Below are 20,805 nucleotides of genomic sequence, written 5' to 3'. Positions count from 1 at the left end.
CCGGATAGATGGCTTCCCGAAGAACCCTTCTCTTCTTTTCAATGACCTCGTCTATCTGGCGACGATAGTGGGCTCGAATGTCTTCTTGCTCGCGTGCGATCTCGTATTCTTTAATCCGACGCTGGTTCCGGGCAAAGATCGATTCCGGGCTCGGAGATTTGGGCTCGTAAGTAATTGCTCGTAATGATCCCCACCGTCTTTCCGGATTTTGTGACATCTAACGAGAAAGAAAAAATGGTGAGGGCCATGCATGCAAGAATCACGAGCTCGACAGGATGAGCTCGGAGATTTAAGGACAAGAAACTAAGAATTAAGACCCTTACTAAAGAGTCAGAGCGTGTGTTACACAGGAAAGGAAAAGGAGCGTGGATGATATTTTTTTTTTGAAAGTCCCGAAATTCAAGGGAAAGGAGAGTGGCGGTTAGCCAGGAAAAGCGTTTTTGGGTTTCGTGTATTTATCAAAACCCATGTTTTTATCCGAAATCTTAATGTACAAGAAACGCTGCCTAAGAATTTCAAAACCCAGAAAATAGGAACCACATTCAAACGTCGAAACTGGGTATAAACCAGAGACAAACATCCAGAGTGAAAATCCAGAAAGCCTAAAAACCTATCGGTTCAAAACCTCCTATCGCATCATGCTAAGAACGTAAACTAACATACACAGCAAAAACAGTATAAAAAGAACAAAAAAAATGGCGTACTTACACAATGATGGTGATTGCAGCGAAATCGTCGAGTGGAGAAGAGGTTGCAAGAAAGAACTCACTGACTCGTACAAACCAGGATTCCTTTGTTTCTTCGGCCTAGAAAACATGCACTGAGTGTGAACTGTGATAAGAAGTTTAGGGACTGTTTTTCTTTTTTCTGGCTTGTGATGAACAAATGTGAAGAAGACAAAGAGGGGGTCTTGTATATATAGGTGGGAAAATTGAATTAATCAGGAGCGTTGATTAAATTCCTCAACAGATCGAATGGATGGGAATCGGTGACAAGATGGCGCCGAAAAGTTGTCAGACGAACGATCGTGGGCGTGTTCCCAAGGTACTCAAGTACCTAAAGTGAGCAATACCCATCTGGCACGTGTCCATTTTCAAGAGTGTGACGGTATGGTTCCCGGAAAGAGTAGTTCAAAAGTTTCCTTCTCTTAGGATTCGAACAAATACTTTTGAGGGGGCAAAATGTTATACCCAGATTTCGAGCCATAGTAAATATGACCTCGAAAGCTGAGTTCGCAACAAATGGTCTTGTGAGGATTAGAGTGATCTAGGATTGTAAGTCGAGCCTGCAAAGTATGATGTATGATATCGAGTGAGGTGATCTCGAAATGACCTCGATCTCGAAAGGTAGCTCCGAGAACACCTTCATCTTCAGGAACTTCGGAGCATGGTTCTTGAGCTCGATATCCCATCTCGAAATAAACGTTAGCTCGGGAGATGTCAGTGGCTCGCACAATGACATGAGACCAGAAATGCTGGAGCCTTGAAGATACGCTATAACCACCTTGAGTATCTACAAGTGTAATAACTATGAGATGTAGTCCTCATTAATTGATGTAAATCCCTAAGAATTGTGGGATATTATTTAATACAGTTATATGCCCCCTGATCTTTGGGGGACGTTTCCTTTAATATCTGATTATTGGCATTTAAAGCCATTTATTTTTATTCACAAAAGAGTAACTACCCAAAATATGTGGGATAGTATTCTGCACCCTTCTCTATAAATAGAGAAGGCATGCACCATTGTAAAGGACCGAAATTCTGATCCTTGAGAGAAAACTCTGGAGAATTCTTCCTAAAGAATTGTTCGGAGATAATCTTGAGGATAGTAACAGTGACTCGTGGACTAGGCAAATTTAACTGCTGAACCACGTAAAAAACCGTGTGTTTGATTCGTTTGTTTCTTTTGGCCATTGTCTTTAATTGTTTACGTGCTCTATTCTTTTATCTGTTGACGAAAAACGGTGTCAACACTTTCTTTCATCAAGCACATCAAATACTTTAAGAAACTTTTCTTGCTATGTGATCAATCCGAGCTAATTTCAAGCAATCTTCGGTCGATTTCTTCCTTAATCTTCATTCCAAGTAAGTTTGTAGTCTCTTTTCTTCTGTCCTTCTTCAATTCCTATATTAATTCTTGGTAATTTTTGAAATAGTGGAAACTATAAGAAACCGAAAAGTTCTTCAGTTTGTTCTTGAATCTGCTGTGTATTTTATGGTTTAGAGAATAGGAGAGCAGTTTGTAGGTTGTGTCAAGACAATATGAACAAAATGGTGAGGTGCAGACTGAGCAGACAGACTTTTTCCAGTTTGCCAAGTCTTGACCTCGTCCTTTTTGCCAAGTCCTAAGTGTAAGTTTTTTTTCTTGACCTTCATTTGCGCTAAATATAGTGTTCTTCAAGTAATTAAACTTACATCTCTTTGTGTTTTCTAGTTGCAGGCTCTCCCCACTTTAAAGGCCTAGTTGAGGAGAACCAGAAACTCGCCAGGGAGAAGAAGACACTGGTCGGGCAGAAGAAGCATGTTTCTAATAATCTTGAAAGAGTCAAGGGATCATTGGAAAAGGCCATAGGTATCGCCCAAAATAACAAGGACGAAGCCATAAAGCTGGAGAGAAGCTCACGGAGAGTTGTGAACAGTGAAACAACCTAGAAAAGAGAGTCTCTAAGTTGTAACAGAAGATATTGTCCTTTGAGCAGGACAACCAAAGTAATTTAGATTACTTTAAAAAAGATGTCTTCAACTTTTTTTACATGTTTTTTCAAGCAGAAACAAAATGTTAGTTTCAACTATCTTCCAAGGCATGTAAAGTAGGATGAGCTGAAGAAGTGTGATGCTCGTCTTGCTAAGGAAAATGACCCTCCTGCCTCCCTAAATTATGAGACCTCTCTGACGATTGGTCTTCATGCTGGGGACGAGATTGATACTGCTGCTGACCAGCATCCTCCTGTTGGAAAAACAATCAGAGTGCGCAGGGTAATTGGCGTGGCCGGCCCAGTGTTAATAACACAAAAAAAAATTCATCTCTCATATAAACAATTTATATGTTCAAGGAACATCCAGTCAGAAACATTAATATACAATATTATTAGTCATGCAACATATATATAAAAATATATATATCATATAAACATATACATAAATATTCAAGAACAAAATTATTTACCTCTTGAAGCCTATCAAGTGTCCTTAAGTCTTTTCGTATATATTTCAATCTTCCTATCCAACGCTTTGAGTACTCAAACCACATTCTTCCGGAGTGTTCTCTACAGAGTGCGCAGGGTAATTGGCGTGGCCGGCCCAGTGTTAATAACACAAAAAATATTCATCTATCATATAAACAATTTATATGTTCAAGGAACATCCAGTCAGAAACATTAATATACAATATTATTAGTAATGCAACATATATATAAAAATATATATTTATATATATCATATAAACATATACATAAATATTCAAGAACAAAATTATTTACCTCTTGAAGCCTATCAAGTGTCCTTAAATGTTTTCGTATATATTTCAATCTTCCTATCCAACGCTTTGAGTACTCAAACCACAATCTTCCGGAGTGTTCTCTACAGAGTGCGCAGGGTAATTGGTGTGGCCGGCCCAGTGTTAATAACACAAAAAAAATTCATCTGTCATATAAACAATTTATATGTTCAAGGAACATCCAGTCAGAAACATTAATATACAATATTATTACTCATGCAACATATATATAAAAATATATATTTTTTTATATATCATATAAACATATACATAAATATTCAAGAACAAAATTATTTACCTCTTGAAGCCTATCAAGTGTCCTTAAGTCTTTTCGTATATATTTCAATCTTCCTATCCAACGCTTTGAGTACTCAAACCACATTCTTCCGGAGTGTTCTCTACACCTCAAGATGTGTGTGGGCACATAGAGAACTTGAGTTTGTAATTTATGAATCACAAGTATATCTCAACACATGAGAAATTAAATTATAACTTGAGAAAGGTTAGAATAAAGGAAGAAAAAGAAGAAGACAATCTTTGTCAAACAAATTTTGAAACTTTTTTGAATTCTCGCTGACTTGTATATTTCTATTGTATATTGTTGTATATTTTTCTCTTGCTGTTCTAACATATATATATATAGAGAGAGATTATGTATTACCATATTACTCTAATAATAATAGTAATATAATATCATAATGATGATGGGAATTGATTTAGGTAAATATCTAACTTACCAAATTTGAAAATATTTATTTTCAAATTATTAATTAATTAAATAAATAAAATAAAAACAACAGAAATACACTATTTGTGAATTGCTACATGCATGGCACAGTCCCTGGACTATGTCATGCATGAAAAACAGTATTCCATTTCCATGGATGTTGCATTTTTATTTTATTTATTTATTTAACTAAAATTTATCCTTCCACAAAATATGGTATTATCTTTTTAAGGAAAAATATCACAGCCATATTTCAAAATTTAAATTTTAAACTCAAAATTCAAAATTCAAATTGATGATCATCATTATCACCATCTTTTAAAATTCAATAAATCAAAAACTATTTTTTGACTTACCAATTTTATTTTCTCCTACTCAAATAAAATGTTGACGCCGTTTTTCGTCAACTTGAAATGTAGAGCACGTAAACAGTAAATATTTATGGCCAGAAAATACAATAAAACGAGGATTTTTTACGTGGTTCAGCAGTTAACTCTGCCTAGTCCACGAGTCTTTGTTATTAGAACTTAGGAAATTTCTGGAAATTCTTCAAGGATGAATCCTCCAGAGTTTCTCTCAAGATCACCCAATTCGGTCCTCTACAAAGGTAAAGGACTTCTCTATTTATAGAGGAAGTCTCAGAATATTATCCCACACCCTCAAGGAAGTTATTCTATACATTAATATATTTAATAGCTTTAAAAGCCTGTAACTCCTATATACAAGGAAACGTCCCCTGAAGACCAGGGGGCGTATAACTGAATAATAAATATCCCTTTATTATAGGGAAGTTACAACAATAAATGTAGATTGCGTCTCTTCAAGTGACTCACTAAGATGTTCGAAGTCAGCAATTTACATCGTCAGCATTGTGCCGCCCCAGGTCTCTTAGTGACTTTCGAGTTCTAACATTTTCTCTGAGATCGCGTGGTTTCGAGCTCATACTTATGTCAGGCTCGAAACTTCTGATCCGAGGCCACCCAAGAATAGACGTACTCTGATGTCTATTTTTCGAGCTTGTGAGGCTACCTATCTTCGAGGTTGCCACCTGCTTGTAGGCTCGGTGCCTAGGTTACGAACATGTATTCTAGATATTGCGAGCTCACGCCTGACGAATCCAGCTTTCGAGATCACAATTCTCAAGGCTCGAAATCTGGGTGTAACATTTTGCCCCCTCAAAAGTATTTGTTCGAATCCTATGAGAAGGAAAATTTTGAACTACTTTTCTCGGGAACCGCATCGTCACACACGTTTGAGTATGGACATGTGCCAGTTAGGTATTGCTCACTCAAGGTACTCGAGTGCCTTGGAAACCTGCCCACGATCGTTCACCTGCCACCTTTTCGGTGCCATCTTGTCATTTGTCCCTGACCGTCAGATTTGATAAGGATCCTGATCAATGGCCTTGATCATTCCTTCTATTGTCATTTCTGGTATCCTATATATAAGGCTTTAGTCATCTTCTTCCCCTCCTTTCTACATTTACCAGAAGAAAAGAAAAAAGAGAAGAGAAAACCAGAGGCAAGCCCAGAAAGTGTTTGGTGTTACATGTTCTCTCGGCCAAAGAAACAAAAGACCGCCAGCTTGTTCGAGACCATGAGATCATACCTGCAGCCTCTTCTTCAATCAATGATTTCTCTGCAATCGTCGCCTTCATTGTGTAAGTATCTGATATATACATATTTTCTTTATCATTTTCTGGCCTTTTTTTTTTTTTGGAAATGCACTGGTTCAGTTTGTAGTTTGATATGTTAGGACGCTTTGACCAATAGGTATTCAGGTTTAGGTTTTCCCATTACTGGTTCTAAATCCAGTGTAGAAGAAACCCAAAAATGGTTTCTTTTTTTTGGGTTTTCAAAAGTTAAAAGACGTATCTTGCACACCAAGATATTGGGTACAAAATCTTGGTTTTAAATAATGCACGATACCCAAGACTACCATTTTTGAATAACCGCCACCTTTTTCCCTGATATTTCAGGATTCTTGAAAATTAGATCCACTTCCCTCCTTTTTTTTGTAGAATACACGTCCTGACCCCTTATCAGGTTTCTAGGATCGAGCTCGTCTCATACTCGAGCACTTCTGAGCTTGTTTCACCAAGCTCGTTTTCTTGACTCCTTGCATGCATGGCCCTCACCATTTTTCTTTCTCGCTAGATGTCACAGAATCTGGAAAAATGGTGGGGGTCACTGCTTGCAATTCCGTACTCGCCAAAAACTCCGAGCCCAGAATCGTTGTTTGCTCGGAACCAACGTCTGATTCGTGAATATAATCTCGCGCGCGAATAGGAAGAAACCCGAGCTCACTATCGCCGCCAAATCGTCGAGGTCATAGAAAAGAAGAGAAGAATCCTTCGAGAGGTTCTTTATCCGAAATCTGATTCAAGGCCCAGGCCGATCCCCCTTGATCCTAGGTTAAAGGTGACCATCGCATACAACCTGGGAGAGCTCCAATTCTCACTGATCGGGGAGCCCTCTACCTCGCAGCTGAGGAGGGAGTTCTTCGAGGCCGAGCACTATTGGAGCTCAGTTACCTCGCTAGGTCAGATAAACGATATCTTGGCCTGCGACGGTCTCAGACTGTCATGCTCCTTAAGGTGTCGAGCCCCTACTTCCAGCGAGCGAAGCTGCTATGCCCTAGGAGATGGAAATCCTGATAACAAGTTGAGGTATACGGCTTGGAGCCAGGAGCATATGAAGGCAGGAGCGTTACTGCCTTTGAAGTCTTTCTTCAAGGACTTCACTTACTTTGTTGGGTTGGCTCCATTCCAGCTCAACACTAATTCATATAGGGTTCTGTCTGCCCTGAGGTTGATATACCACGAGCTGAAGTGGGAAGGATCAAGGCCAGAGGAGATTCTCTATCTTTTCTTCTTAAAAAGCAATCCCTCCCGAGCTCGGGGAGGAGACGGCTTCTACTACCTTTCGAGCTACCCGAAGGAGAAGAAGATGTTTGAGGATCTTCTCAATCAACCTCCTGATTTTAAGAAGGCTTTCTTTTGGACGGATGGCTTGTCTCCATCACGATGCTATTCGTTCAGACGGATCCGTAAGTACCCCACCTCCTTTATCTCTGTGCTTGAACATTTATCTATAGGTTTATACTTAGTTGAAATGTGTTTTATTTTCCAGCCAACTATCGTCGCCCCACCCCTTCTGCCAAGATGAAGGAGCGCAGGGAGGCCCTGCTCCAACTCCCTTATTGCCGGAGATCCCTCTCATACCTTTTGAACGAGGGTAAACTCCGAGCTTGCGGGCTCTTGGGAAATGGCCAGTCCACCTCAGACTGGTCCAACAAAAAATATGACCACTGGGAGCTTGTGCCCCTGCCAATAGGCATCCTCCCCCCGAGGAGAGAGGTAAGGCCCCCGCCTCCAATTCGCCGAAGGAGCCCGCAATCAGGGAACGAGGCCAACGATGAAGCCTCGAGCTCAGGCTCGGATGATCAAGGTACAATCATCCTAAGCTCAAAAATGTGGTCCCCCACCCTGTTAAAGTACAAACCCGATAGGCTAGTTCTGTGCGAAGACGATAGGAACCACTTTTATGTGTGGAGTTGGGTAGATGAACGGGTTCATAGGTTCGATAGCTGGCTCGGGTAATACGATACTATGTATAGCCTGAACGAGGTATGGAACGGAATAGTCGTCCAATACGGGACCAATGACTATAGGGACCTTTCGAGGTTGACATCCACATATAGGGAAGGTACTCTCCCCGCCTCTTCTGAAGATGGGGGAATTTCATGGTCTCTGAGCTCAAGCCCGGGGGAGAGTTCCAGTTAGGTCTTTCTCCACTTGTTTTTTTTATATATATCTTCTAAATTTGTTAGCACTATGCTTAACCTCGATTGCAACTGTGCAGGTGCTATAGACTCCGACCTTGACGCCGTGCTCTTCAGCGATGAGGGAGCTCAAAAGAGTAAGCGCCCGAGAGGCTTGTGGAAGTCAGATCGACCCTCTAAAATCCCCAGGTGCACTGAGAAGACCCCACCGGCTCCAACTACTGCGAGCACAGCTGAGGACCCGAATTCCCAGGTCGACGCATCTGTCTCGACCGCACCTGCCACGCTTCCTCCAGCAACAACTCTCCCAACCCCCGAAGAAACCCTCAATCTCCAAGGCATTCTTGCCATCGGCCCGACCTCATGTTAAAGAGTTCGTGCTTGATGGTACTGCTGGGACCCACAGAGCCGTACATGGCTCGGTCGTCCTTTCTCTAGTGGGTCAGAGTCTTTCAGGACTCGGCGCTGACCACTGGGATTTTGTGAATAAGGCCCCAAACTGCAATACTCTCTATGATAAGAGTATTGAACTTACTGCCGCGGTAATTTTCGTAACTTACCTTTAATTGCTTATGTCTTGGCTCATGCTCTAATTCAATCTCTTTGTGTTTCAGGCCCATATCGTCTCGGCACAGCTTAATCATAAACTGGCCAATGAGGTGCACGCGACCATGTCTCTGGCCCAAGAGTCGAGGGATCTCCAGCTTAAAACGACTAATGAACTCAAAGACTCGAAGGCCGAGCTTGAAAAGGTGAAAACTCGTCTTGCGGAGCTGGAGAAGGCTAATGACAAACTCGAGGAGGAGAAAGCTGCCACTTTTGAGATAATCGAAAATGAGAAGGCTCGCCTCCTTAACGAGTTCAAAGAGAAGAAGGACAAAGCGGTCGACCAAGCCATGTACAAGATCTGGGTCGAAAATGCTGACCTCGACACCAGCTTCCTAGGTCCTGTTGAGGCGAAGTTCGTAGAGTAGTGGAATGCCCGACTTGAGGCGGATGAGGCTGGTCGGGAGACTGCTCAGAAGGATAGTCATGCTATTTGTCCTGGAGAGTCTAGTACGGCTGGTGCTGAGAAGGCTAAGGAGACTGCTTCTTCTTGAATCCCACCTCGAGGCTGTGTCCCTTTATTTTTGTAATTGTTTTAACTTATGCCCGTAGGGCTGATACAATTTCATTTTCTTTCTTTCTTTTAATATATATGCTTTACATTTCTTGATTCGAAATATTTTGCATATTTTATTTAAAGAATCGCGTATGCTTGTTTATTCGCACAAACATAATTTTGGACTTAGGCTCGAGGCTCAATGAATTCATGCACAGTTTGCTCAAATTATCCACTTCCGATCTCGTTATTTGTCAAGGTCGGATATTACTTTAACCATGAACTCGAAAGTACTTATATGGTGTTTAATGCAAACGGTTTAGTTATATCTTATTATTTTATTTTTTTTAGTTACTTTTTCTTGTCCTCGGTTATCTCTCCGAGGTTATGAGTTCGAAACAATTTTTATAAGATACTCCAGCCTCGATTCTCGACCTAACTCAAAGTGGGTTTATGATCCAACTTATTGTCGATTAGTTTTAGCTGGTTTGCTCCAAACCTGTTAAGGTCGTGACTGGTTTGTAATACATACACTTATATGTTTTTTGATAATTCGGTTATATCCAAATTACCTTAGCTCGCGCATTTGGTTACATCCAAACACTTGCATGTATTTCGTGTATGTTATTTTATTGTTCAAGCTGATGGTATATATACCAATGATGCCCCCTTAATATCATATGAGTGTGACCATAGGTTATTAAATTAAGAGAGATTGCAAAAATAAAGAAAAACATAACATTTTGAACAAAATAAATCTTTATTTTATAAAATCCAAAAGTAGATAAAGCAGTATAGATAAACTAGCATGGTTACAGGCAACATCCTTCCTATACTATTGATAGTAAGGTCTTAGGTGTTCGCCATTCCATGCTCGCGGTACCAGGCTCCCATCCAATCTCGCTAACTTGTAGACACTGGGCCGGATAACTGACTCTATCTGGTAGGGTCCTTCCCAATTTGGCCCGAGCACGCCAGCTGCTAGATCTCGTGTTGCCAGAAATACACATCGTAGCACCAAATCTCCCACGCCGAACTTTCGATCCCGAACCCTCTTGTTGAAGTATTTGGTAGCTGGCTATTGGTAGGCAGCGTTCCTCAGCTGAGCTTCGTTTCTTTTTTCCTCGATCAGGTCTAATGTTTCTTCGAGCTGAGTGTGGTTCGAGCTTTGGTCATAAGCGTGGGTTTGAATTGTAGGAATCTCGACCTCAACAGGCAACATAGCTTCGCAACCGTATGCCAGAGAGAACGGGGTATGTCCCGTTGATGTTTGAGCTGTAGTCCTATATCCCCATAGGACTTGGGGCAATTCTTCGGGCCATCATCGTTTTGTTTCTTCCAACTTTTTCTTTAGCGAACTCTTGAGATTTTTGTTTACAGCTTCGACCTGGCCATTCGCCTGGGGATGCGCTATCGACGAAAAACTCTTTATTATTCCATTCTTTTCGCAAAAGTTGGTGAATAAGTCGCTATCAAACTGGGTCCCGTTGTCGGATACAATTTTCCTCGGTATCCCATATCGGCATACAATGTTCTTTATCATGAAGTCAAGGACTTTCTTGGAAGTTATCATTGCTAACGGTTCAGCCTCTGTCCACTTTGTGAAGTAATCTACGGCAACTACGGCATACTTCACACCGCCCTTGCCATTTGGGAGAGAGCCTATGAGGTCGATTCCCCATACAACAAATGGCCATGGGGAAGTCATCATGGTAAGCTTGGATAGTGGAGATGGAGGAATATTAGCGAACCGCTGGCATTTATCGCATTTCTTTACATAGTCGAAAGAATTCGATTTGATGGTAGGCCAGAAATAACCTTGGCGTATGATTTTCTTGGACAAGCTATGCCCCCCGGTATGGTCTCCGCAGAACCCTTCATGAATTTCTTCAATGATCTTCTTGGCCTTGGGTGGAGTCACACACCGAAGTAATGGCATGGAATATCCCTTTCTATACAGATTTTCATCCAAAATGGTGTAACGGGGAATCTGATACATTAATTTTTGAGCCTGGTTCCGGTCTTTCGGAAGGACGCCGGTCTCGAGATATTCGACTATCGGAGTCATCCAGGTAGGCTCGGAATCAATCATACACACGTCTTCCTGCCCCGGCTCGTTAATACTAGGTGCCGAAAGATGTTCTATTGGCACAACATTTAGCTTATCATTCTCGGTGGAAGTGGCGAGCCGAGCTAAGGCATCTACATTTGAGTTTTGCTCTTAGGGAACCTGTTCGATTGCATAAAACTCGAAATGTCCCAACGCATACTTTGCCTTGTCTAAGTAGGCTGCCATTTTCGTGCCACGAGCCTGGTATTCTCCCAAAATTTGGTTAACCACAAGGTGGGAGTCGCTGTAGCAATGTATTGCTTTTGCTTTGAGCTCTTTGGCTATATGGAGTCCCGCCAGTAAAGCCTCGTATTCAGCCTCGTTATTCGACGCGTTGAAGTCGAATCTTAAGGTCGAATGAAATCTGCTTCCTGCGGGAGTAATCAAAAAGACCCCTACTCCCGATCCATTTTCATTAGATGACCCGTCGACGTAAAGTTTCCACAGCTCGTGGGCCGGGGTTATAACTTCGTCGTTGGTCATGCCAGTACATTCCACTATAAAGTCCGCCAGGGCCTGTGCCCTAATGGTCATCCTCGGGAGGTAGGTGATCTTGAATTGCCCAAGTTCAATAGCCCATTTAAGAAGTCGACCTGAAGCTTCTAGCTTAGACAAGACTTGCCTAAGCGGTTGATCGATTAAAACATGGATGGGGTGCGCCTGAAAGTAGGGTCGTAATTTACGAGATGAATGAATTAAGCTGAGAGCTAGGTTTTCCATCAAGGGATATCTCGACTCTGCCCCCTGTAATCTTTTACTGATGTAATACATGGGCTTCTGTACCTTTTCTTGTTCTCGCAAGATCTCTATGTGAGAGAGATTGTGAGACTCCATGGTGCACCTAGGTCGATCGTGTCAGATCGGGACCCTACTTTTACTTCCAAGTTTTCGGGGAGTTTGCAGAAGGCCATGGGGACGCAGTTGAAGTTTAGCACTGCTTATCATCCTTAGATAGATGGACAATCTGAAAGGACGGTCCAGATATTAGAGGACATGGTGAGGGCATGTGTGCTGGATTTTGGTGGATCTTGGAGTAAGTATCTGCCTTTGATAGAATTCTCCTACAACAACAGTTACCAGTCTACCATTGGGGTTGCACCTTATGAGATGTTGTATGGTAGGAAATGTAGATCTCCCATTCATTGGGATGAGATAGGTGAAAGGAGATACTTAGGTCCTGAGGCAGTTCAGAGGACCAATGAGGCCATAGAGAAGATTAGAGCTAGAATGTTTACTTCTCAGAGTAGACAGAAGAGCTATGCAGATCCGAAACGCAGAAACATGGAGTTCCAGGTAGGAGGCTATGTCTTCCTTAGAGTCTCACCATGGAAAGGGGTGAGAAGGTTTGGGAAGAAGGGAAAGCTGAGCCCCAGATTTTTAGGTCCATTTGAGATCCTAGAGAGGATTGGTCAGGTGGCTTACAGGTTGGCTTTGCCACCGGCGTTGTCGGCCGTGCATAATGTGTTTCATGTTTCAGCTCTTCGGAGGTATGTGCCTGATGTTAATCATATTTTGAGCTATGATGATCTGGAGCTTAAAGCAGATCTCTCCGATAAGGAACATCCTGTCCAGATACTTGACAGAAAAGATAAGGTCCTCAGGAATAAGACGATACCTTTGGTTAAGGTATTGTGGAGAAACAGCAAGGTCGAGGAAGCGACCTGGGAGCTGGAATCAGACATGCAGAATCTTTTTCCCGAGTTGTTCAGGTAAATTTCGAGGATGAAATTTCTGTAAGGAGGGGATAGTTGTAATGCCCCGAATTCTCCGATATGGTTTAATGGCGGGAATAGTAGGCTGGGAGGGCCATACTTGTTTAATTATGCCATTAATTGATAATATGCATGTATATGTGAATTATATTATGATATGATGTTATATGCGTGGATGCGGGTCCACATTTGAATAATCATGTTGTTTTGTTAATTTGGCCCATTGAGGGTGAATATGTGTATTTGGGTGCATAACTTGACTAATAAATGAGATTCCATTATTATGGAGATATATTTGAGCTATTCGGCACGAGACGGTCATATAGAGTGGATTAGCGGTTTTGTCATAACGGGGTCAATTTTGGGGTAATAGAAATGTTTATTTGATGATAAATTGGGAATATTTGAGATCAGGGTGAAATTTCGGAGGTTTTGACTATAATGTCCCCGGGGGTATTTTTGGGACCCCGAGCACTAGGTTTTATTTGAGGTTACTTAAGCTTGAAGTAGTTGTCAGATAGAACGTACGATCAGAAAACCATTCGTTCTCTCTCTTTAGTTCATTTTCGCCACCCGAAGCATTTATGAGGAAATCTTGAGTTCTAGGAGTCGGAATCAAGCGAGGATCGAGGCATAGCGATCCTAGGAAAGATTAGAAGCTTCTTAACCGAAGGATTTGATAGAAAACAACTCAATCAAAGGTAATCGAAGTTTAAAGTTTTGAGATTTTAGAGTTTCTAAGCTTTGAATTGGACTTTGTAAATTGTTGTGTTTTTGGTGGGTTTGAGCCTTGGGTTTTGTGAGTTTTGGAGTTTTGGGAAGCTTAGGAACTTTGTTTTGATGTTTGGGGATTCTTAGGCATGATTTTGGAAGCTTGGAGAAGTTGAAAACACGTTTGGGAATGGCCCAGGGTCGGGGGCCGCGGCCCTGTTCTTGGGCGCCGCGGCCTTGGCTCGAGGAGGAAGATGAGGGGTTCAGACTTGGCTGGGCGCCGCGGCCCTTTGTATAGGGCGCTGCGGCGCTTGCTTTAGATATTTCTAGGGGCCGCGGACCAAGGTGACAAGGCCGCAGTCCTTGCCCTGTTTTCACCCCGTTTGCTCGTTTTGACCCCAGGAACTTAGCTATAGGCCTCGGGAGTGTTCCTATTACTTGGATTAGTTGGGATTGATTTTCCGGAGGCTAGATATTGGTGTGGAAACCTATGTTGATCATTATTATTAATGACAACCCGTGTTTGGTTATGATAAGGTGACCGCTAAAGGACTAGAGGTTGATCGCTCTCAAGGGTTGTTCTTTTTATCATTCTAGTTCGAATCTGTGGTAAGAAAACAGTGTATGAATACAGTTGCACCCTGTATATGTATATGACATGCGTGAATATTACTGAGGCATGTTGGATGATAAATGTGGACATGGATTGCATATTATATGCTAGTGAATGTTGTATACTTGTAGCTGTACTGATTGGTCAGGGTTGCTGACCTAAGAGTCAGGGATGGCATAGCGTTATGAACGCGGGGCCAAGTGAAGATTGGATCTAATTGATATCGGCATTGAATGGATCTATGGCATTAATGCTGGACAGACCGTAAGGTCGATGAAACTTATAAGCACTTGGCTAGTCTATGACTAGTTACTCAAAGCCAGGGCACAGGGCCCCAGTGACTGCTTGTCACATGGCTAGGGAACGATGTTCCAAGGTTATGACTCTATGGTCATGAGGAAGGTTATGTTGGTGTCTAATCACCATGCACCTATCCTGTTAAAGCTATGAAAGGTTTGTTATCTGTTAAGCCCTGGTGATCCTGTCGTCACATGGCTAGAGGGGGTTGTACCCATTCAGTGACTTTTGTGATTATCACCTATCTATTTTGGACTAATAGTCCTGAATGATTATTATGATCATTGTTGATATTATATCATGTTATATTGTGTTTTCTTGCTGGGCCTTGGCTCATGGGTGCTATGTGGTGCAGGTAAAGGGAAAGAAAAGCTCACCCAGCCTTGAGTGGAGAGCTTAGGTGGTGTTGTGTACATATGCGGCTGCTTGACCACCACGGCCAAGCAGTTCTCAGAGGAACTAGGGGGTTTACCCTATTTTGCCGCTTAGGTCGGCGGGATTGTAAATTTGAAACAGTAATGACCATTTTGTACTGAGATAGCTCTGCAGAGCAGTTTATAATGTAAAACATCCTTTTCTTTTATCGGTTTTTCCACCTTAACCTGTTAATTACATTTAGAGCACGTTTTTAACCAAGGGACTCGGGTAACGGGTCAAATTTCCGGTTCACCGTTCACCGTAACTGTTCTGGGGTAACGAGGGCGTTACAATGGAATTTTTTGATATTTACTTAATAATATTAACATAATATCGGACATAGTCAATATATATAATAATTAAATTATTTATTTCATTTAAAACACTTATCAAATACAATTGCTTTAAGGCCACTATTCCTAACACCTCATACTGTTTAATTTTCTTGTTCTTTTTTTTTTTTTATATTGTAATATATAATATTTTGGAAACATTTGAACAACATGTTCATGATGTTAAGACAATAGGTTGCTTAAAGCAGATTTTCTTGTAAATTTTTTAGTACATCCGAGCATTTCTACTCCCAATCTAAAGATATTCTTGTTAGTATTCCAGTACATTATTTTGCATTGCAACACCTGTTTGCATAACTGAACTTAGCATAAAATTTTATATTTATCCAAATTTTTAAAAAAACATACTCTAAGTGTCTTCATGTGCTTTCACTCATTTTTCTAGTGTGTTTACATATTTTCATATGCTTTGCTTGTGCTTTATATCTCATGTGCCCCTGAAGTGATCGATGGGCTAAAGGTGCTCGATCACTTGCCATATACCTGACCTATTCGAACATTGTTGTTTGTAAAAACTTATAATAGATCTTATAATATAGCAAGACAACACACTAAAGAGCAAATACTTGTATAAAAGCTACAATAATTGGCAAGACTAACTGGCTAAGCACAATTCTTTTTATTATCTGGTAAAAACTAGACTAATCATGTCTATACGAGTGACCATTATTGGTCTTACACTTATAAGCGAACAACCATAAAAATGACCAGCGCTTGTTCAAAAGTTATAAATAAAATGAAGTTAAATACAAGCCACCCCTTTAAAAATGCAGTTTTCATTGGTAATACTTGCGTAGGAGCTCCCCATTCCAATATCGAGGAATGAGATCACCATTTAAATGAGCAAGCTTGTATGAGCCTGGTTGGAGAATCTGTTCAACTTGATAAGGACCTTCCCAATTTGGTTTGAGTACTCTAACAACTTGGTTGCGATTGTTCAGAAAAACTCGTCGTAGTACTAAGTCGCCAACAACAAACATTCTTTCATGCACGCTAAAATTAAAGTAGCGAGCCACCTTTTTTTTTGATGAGTTTCTACTCATAGTTAGGTTTGTTCTCTTCGTTCCTCGATCAATTCTAATGATTCTATCAATAGTTGGAGATTTGCACTCTGGTCGTATGTTATCCTCCAGTGTGTTAGTGGATCTAATTCATCATGCAACATGGCTCCATATCCATATGCTAAATTAAATGGAGTATGGACAGTTGTTGTTATGTGGGTTGTTCTATACGACCAGAGTACTTTGAGTAGTTCCTCTAGCCATGCTCCTTCAGCTCGTTCGAGCATTTTCTTAAGAGTGTCCTTCAGAGTATTTTCACAGCTTCGACTTGTACATTTTCTTGTGGATGTGAGAATGAAGAGACACCTTTAGTAATATTGTATCGCTCGCAAAATTCAGAAAATAGGTCACTATCGAACTGTGTTCCATTGTCTGACACTATCTTCTTTTGCAATTCGTAGCGACAAATAGTTTTCCTGACAACAAACTCAAGAAATTTCTTCAACGTGATTGTCACAAGAGGTTCAGCTTCTATCCATGAAGTTAAGTAGTCGGCAACTACAATAGCATACATGACCCCACCCTTTCTTGTTAGTAATGCTACGAACAGCCAAGAGCTTTGCATCTACTTTAATTTGTTTGGAAATACTTGAGGAATCATGGAGAATCTCTAACACTTGTCACGATTCTATTCATATTCCACTGCATCCTCAATCATTGTTTGTGAGAAGTACCATTTCCTTAGTATTTTCTTGGACAAGCTCTGCCCCTAGGTGGTCACCACAAAACCCTTCATGTATTTCTTGTAATAAGTCTTTGGCTTTTTCGTTGGTAACACAACGTAGTAGTGGTAATGAATACCCTCGTCGGTATAGGATTCCGTGTAGTAATATGTATCGAGCAGACTGCCTTAGTAGTTTTGTTGCTTCATTACGATAAGTGGGCAGTATTCCCTTGAGATAACATGTTATAATGGTCATCCATGTATCGATGATATTTCTGACTAGGGTAGAGTCTTGTTCTTGTATACTAGGAGCTTCTAAATGCTCGACTAGAACAATATTTAGTGTATCAACATACTTTTCACTTGCCATTTTTGCTAAAGCATCATGTTATAGAGTTCTGGTCGCGAGGTACCTGTTGTGTAGTATACTTGTTGAATAATGCCAATAAGTCTTTAGCCTTGTTTAGGTAGGCAACCATCTTTTATCCTTGCACTTGATAGTCTCCTAGTATTTGATTCACCACCAATTGTGAATCACTATAGATTTTGAGCGCCTGTGCGTTGACATCTTTTGCTAGCCTTAGCTTAGCGAGCGATGCTTCATATTCAACTTCGTTGTTCAAGGCAACAAACCTGAATCTGAGTGCATAATGGAATCAATGTCCTTCTAGAGTGATTAGAATTGATCTTGCTCTGGAGTTGTCTTAGTTTAGAAACACCATCGATGAACAACTTCCAGATATGGATCTTTACTTCTAGTTCTTCTACTGTAGGGATTTTCTTGACAGTTGGCAATCCTGTATACTCAGCTATAAAGTCTGCAAGCGCTTGTCCTTTTATTATTGCTCGTAGTTGATAGGTGATCTCGATTTGACCCAACTCCACAACTCATTTTAGCAATCAACCAGATGTTTTACGTTTTTGCAATACCTGTCTTAGAGGCTAGTTGGTTTATACTATGATTAAATGGGCTTGTATGGGTGGTCATAGCTTCTTTAATGTGAGTAATAGATAGTAGGCCAATTTTTCAATTGTAGGGTATCTCGATTCTGCTCCTACTAGCTGTTCGGTGATGTAATACACCGAATGTTGAACTTTATCTTCTCTTATGATCAATACAAAACTACAATCATACCCATTGATTGATAGATAGATGAACAAAGTATTTCCATCAAATGGCTTGGATATAATGGGAGGTTACGCCATGTGTTTCTTGGTGGCTTGGAAAGCCTACTCGCATTCTTTTGTCCATTCAAATTTCTCTCTTCCTCTCAACAAGAAAAAATGGGACACATTTGTCCGTTTACTATTTTGTGGTTATGTGTTGTGTACTTGTTTTTGTGTGTGTGAGTGCATGAAAAGTAGATGTGCATGCGTGGAGATAATGCTTGAAAGTAGACTAAATCATTGAAATGCGAGTTTTTCCTTGTTTAGAAATTGCTACCAATAATGAGAGAATATTCTAGATAGGTTGTGTTCACATGGTAAAAAGGAAAGCAAATAGAGAGAGAGAAAGAGAGGGTTGTGTGTGGATTAGGAGAAGCAAGAGTGGAATTCTTGTTTCTATTTTTGGAAATTCTACATTAGTTTGGGGTCAACATGAAGAGGAAAGCCTACAATTTTCTTTATTAAAAAGAAAGGGAATTAATTGACAAAATAAAGAAAGAAATGAGTGTTTTCCTTTCCTCATTAGGTCTTAGGCTTTCGGCCACTAGGTGATTTAGGGAAAATAAAAGAGCTTGAGAGCTCATTGCTTGGTGGCAACTGAAATCTTAAGGAATATGAGAGAAAAGAAAAGAAAAGAAAGTAAAACAAAAAAGAGACGAGAAAGAGAGAGGAGGTTTAGAACCCTAGAAGAGAAAAGGGAAGGAAAAACAGGATAATGTTGGATTTTGAATTCTTTTAATCTCTTCTTTTCTTCTTAATTCTAAGCTATGGTGTTTTTGGGTTTTGATGGGAATAGGTCATTGTGGTGCTAGCTAGAGTATCGAAAGGCTTAACCCTAGTGCTATGTTTTGTTCTACACCATCAAGAGGTAATGAAATTTTTGTTAACATCTCTTTTCTTGATTGGTTGATTTCATCAAAAAGCATGATAAGGTTTCTTGTTATGCATATGTGTTCATCTTGTTCTTTCTTTCCAATGTCTAGATCATGTATGCTAAGTTTTATTTTATTTCATCATTGATTTGTTTATGGATTTTGGTGATGTGGTTTCACAATATGCTTCATCTAGGGTTCTAGTATAATTGTGAAATAATGTTGCTATGATGAATACATATGTTGGTTTGATATTTTGAATAGCAAGCATACTAGGATTCAATCTTATTTGGAAGTTATGATATAATTTTGTGGTAATATTTGGTGAGACTTCGTACATATGGTGTGGAACATGTTCTTTTATATAGTTTAATAAAAATGTTCATGAGCATGTTTATTATTGTGTGATATTTATTTATGTTGAAAGGATGATGAATAATTTTTTTAGGTCTTAGCAAGCATGATGCTTATGTCTTTTTTATTTTATTTTATGACTATACAAGCAAGATTAAAATGTGGGAGGTGTTTTATCAGGAAGCACGCAAGATGATTTAGAATTCTTGATTATAATCTCATGATGGTTTAAGCCTAAGAGTGAGTTTTATGCCATGCTGACATTTTATTTACAAATATGAATTTTAAGCAAGTTTTTGAATAATTGTGAATATCATGATTTTATGTGATTATGTGTTCTAGATGGGGAATTAAAAATAATTGGCATTTTGATTTTTAATTTATAAAAATGGTATTTCCTATTTTGAGGTTTGATTAGAAAGCATGTTAGGAGTTGATTCAATGATGCATGAAATCAGGTTGGGCTAAACGTTATATTGATTTGAAGTTGGTAAATTATTTGTATGATATTGTTTCAAAAATAATTATGGATATTAAAAAGTTTTTTGAATAAATATGTATTGCCATGTTTGGATTAAATGTTTGGTATCCTTTTCCTATTGTTGGTTTCGACCATGATTAGTTGGGTCATTTGAAATTGATTTTTGGATCAAGGCTTGGTGCATGATTTTAAATGATTTTAAGATCTGAAAATGGTAATAAGCATGCTAGGGAAATAATTGGGTTGTTAATTGATTGTTAATAATTTTTGCTGAACCTTTTGTAAAGTTGTTAAGAAACGAGTATATGACATCATGAACTTTGGCATAGTTTTCTAGAATGGTCTCACGTATGCATGTTACATGCAAATGCATTTCGATGCATAATTATATGTTAATTGAGTAAGTCTAAGGTCCATGCTTGAGGACCTTCAAGGTTGATATGTGCATTGACATTGTTTTCCATGACTTTAAGAGTGACATGCATGCATGATTTTATGTATTAGTTATGCTTGAATCTAGAAAGTGGTGCAACTTGTTATGAAATAGAGGCCACGTGTCTGTGCCCCATGCACACGTGGAATATGCTTTGACACGTTCATGTGTGTTTTACATGATATTAAGACAAGTGTTTTGACTATTATTCTAGGCTCGTTGTGAAATATTCCCGCTCTTGTTTTTGCTTGGACATGAGGTAAGAAAATCAACTAGACTTCTATGTAATATTGTTCTAGATGTTTGAAAGTAAAACACGTACCTTATGTGGTAAGACAGTACAAGTATTGTGATGGATTTGTTGAATGATTGTATGAAAGAGAAACAATATTGTTAGCATTATGTACGTGACACAACAAATGAGTTGCTAAGGTATGACATAGCTCATAG

This window comes from Humulus lupulus, chromosome 7, assembly GCF_963169125.1.
Source record: "Humulus lupulus chromosome 7, drHumLupu1.1, whole genome shotgun sequence".
NCBI classification, from domain to species: Eukaryota; Viridiplantae; Streptophyta; class Magnoliopsida; order Rosales; family Cannabaceae; genus Humulus; species Humulus lupulus.
This window is presented reverse-complemented; position numbering follows the sequence as displayed.